Genomic DNA, 2,933 nt, shown 5'->3' with positions numbered 1-2,933 from the left:
TATGACGAACTTCAAGGAAGTTGGACACAATAAACTTTGAATCTTTACAACTCAGAAATAATTATAATAATAATATTCAGAAAAAGGTCCAGAGATTTAAAAAAAAAATATATATATATATATATATATATATATATATATATATATATATATATTTATTTAAATATAAATAGAAGTCTTGTGAAGCTTTGTAGAGTCTTTGCCAGCAACAGCAAAATAAGGTTTTTGAACTTTTACATTTTACACCATCTTTTCTCCCTCTTGTCGACATTAAATTATGGTTTTTACTGGTTTGTCCATTTCCACTTAACTCCTATAAATTGACCAGCTGGCCACTTTTAAAATGCTGCAACATTTTGATACAATTAGTGGCTCTCACGTTTTTTTTTTGTTGTTTTTTTTACATTTAGGATATTTGGAACAGTGCTGTTTACAGAAAAGCAATTTCCAGAAATACAGGAGTCCATCATTTACTCTATTTGGCAACATCATAACATGTTGCAAGACTTTCATCTTTCATCAAACATACAATGCTTTCAGTTGCTGCTGTTATCGAGTTAATGTAGCCCAAAGTGTTTCTCAGCCAGAACATTTGAGGCTGCTCAGGCCCACACTGACGCTTTCATATGGCTTTAAGAACAAGTTCAGCAATAGACTTAACGTAATATAAAGGTGGTTGCACTAAAATGTAAGTATGCACACGCGCACATCTGGTCAGAAAACACTCACTCAACCTAAGACTTAAAGCCACCCACAGTTGTCTTTTACTCGTCAGCTTCTCGTGTAAGTGGACAATTTGAGTGTTTCTTCTCCCTTTAATTAATAAGTGCCCCTGTTATTATCATAGTCGCACCCACTGCTTACAGGAAGGAAACAGCATTTCCTTTACAACTTAAAAAAAAAAAACACGAGCATAGGTGGAGAAAGCACACATCTGACCTGGACACAAAGCTGCGGTAAAGTCACAGCCCTGAGTTTGTGGTCGTTTCACTAAAAGAAGCTTCTGAATGTCATTTGATTTTTAGCACATGCGCTCAGATTCGTTCGCCTTATTTGCATGTGTATGTGTCCGTGTGAAGGGTTGAGACTTGAGTTTAATAGCAACCTTGATGCTGTGCTCACAGAGGCCTCTGAAGTTGCTTCCACTCCATCAAGTCAGTGTGTGGTTGCCTGGCAACCGAGGGTCCGGCGTTCCCGAGCGGCGTTGTTTGTTCCCTGCGAATGATCTGCCGGAGAGAGGGAAGACGGGCAGAGGTGAGGATGAGTGTAGGAAAGACACAAATTGGTAAATGGAAGACGCAGCCTCAGGGGCCCCCCGAATCAATGCCTGAGCAAACAGGCTTTGTCTGTCTCTCTCCGCCAGACGCCATCTTTCCCTCTGCTGGATGGTTCTCATCCCTCTGCCATCTTCTTTAATCTTATTTTTAGCTTTAAATATATAAAAAGTACTCATCAACTAATTTTGGAACATTTTTACTTCAAAATGTTCTTTATTTCCCTTAAATTATTCAAAACTGTGACTCCTCAGTCCACAGGCTATTGACTCAACAATTCATCTGTCTCCTGCTATTCTTTTCAAGCTGTATTTCCCTATTCTGTAGGCATTAATACATTCATTAAAAATCTTATAAATGGAGCTTAATGCAACGCATACAGAAACACACATTACACAAAAATCTCATTTAACTTGGATTGAGCATATTTTATATCAGCGACTTTTAAAGTTTTTTTTTTTAAACTCTGTCTTTGCTAGTGTTTCTGTGCTTCACAGTCCTTTAATTAACTAAAAGGCAAACAATCATTTTGGTATTATAAAATTGCTGACATTTATTGACCCATATTTGTCCAGTTTTTACTCTCGTTTTGTGGTTTGCCTTGATCTGATCTAAAAATCAAAAGGAACTGGGATTTGTAACTGCACAGTCTGGCAAAAAAAGCACAATAAGATATTTTTTCTTGATATCCAAGTTATTGAGCACTATAATCGCTGCCTTGTCAAGAAAAACTTACATGTGGATGAAATCTTGCCTAGAAGTGTTGCAAACTTGTGGGCTCATGTGCAAATCACCCAAAAAATCTTACTAGTTTGGGGTTTGGGTACACATTTCATTAAAAGTGGCCTAATCAAAGGTTTTAAGATTGAGACGCTGCATGTGACTTTAAACAGGTCATTCAATTCTGCAAAGAAGAGTGGCCGGATTTCCTCTACAGCCATGTTATTTATTCATTGCCAGCTTTTCCAAATGGTTGATTTAAACTTTTGCTGCCATCGGTGGAAGAACCGGTTATTAGTTTCAGAAGAAGTAAAGCACACAGACAGTCGTGTGGTGGAAAGTAAAAGAGCACACTCAACAATCTTATGAAGGTGACTACAACAAACGAGAGTTGCAAAGCTGCCAGCAGCACGTTTGTAAGGCAGCCAACAGCAGAACAGGAAGTCAGTGTAATTAACCAGTAAAGATAGTCTTGTTGGACGCATCCTGCTCGATAAAATGCATCACTCTCAAAAAGGTAAATCAGAAAAGGTGAACCAAACCCGTGATGCAGTGAAATTGTGGTGTTTTTTTTTTTTTGTCAAGATGGTCTTCGTGTGAGAATCTCATGGCCTACACCTCGAGGCAGCAGGTGAGATATTCCCTTTTCCTGTCATTCAGTTCAGCTTATTGTCACACATTGATTACAACCGTCATGTCAACCAGATAAATCTAATCTATCCAATTCATGTATGCATACCTTGGTCAACTTAATAAAAAATGAACCAATTCTAAGAGGTTTCAGTAAATAGTTGCATGATGTTCATTATGAATTACAAATTATTTTGAAATAACTACTAACTGAGTTAAAGTTTCAGTTTGGAAAACGATTAATTGACTTTTGGGCAGTGGTGGGAAGTAACGAAGTACAAGTACTTCGTTACTGTACTTAAGTACAGT

At 37.5% G+C, this 2,933-nt stretch overlaps 1 long non-coding RNA gene across 3 annotated transcripts in view; it reads right to left on the bottom strand.

Moving 5' to 3' along the window:
* Nucleotides 1–453: 453 nt before the first annotated feature.
* Nucleotides 454–2,933, bottom strand: part of LOC106951022 (uncharacterized) — a 28,806-nt gene continuing 26,326 nt past the window's right edge. For all 3 annotated transcript variants that reach the window (XR_001425732.1, XR_001425733.1, XR_001425734.1), the window contains exon 4: nt 454–1,226. This is a non-coding gene — a long non-coding RNA (uncharacterized LOC106951022). The remainder of the gene's footprint in view (nt 1,227–2,933) is intronic.

Source organism: Poecilia latipinna, unplaced genomic scaffold (assembly GCF_001443285.1).
Source record: "Poecilia latipinna isolate Pla-1442-1.1 unplaced genomic scaffold, P_latipinna-1.0 Scaffold435, whole genome shotgun sequence".
Lineage (NCBI taxonomy): Eukaryota > Metazoa > Chordata > Actinopteri > Cyprinodontiformes > Poeciliidae > Poecilia > Poecilia latipinna.
Note: the sequence above shows the minus strand (reverse complement) of the source record. Positions and strands in the feature narration are given on the sequence as shown.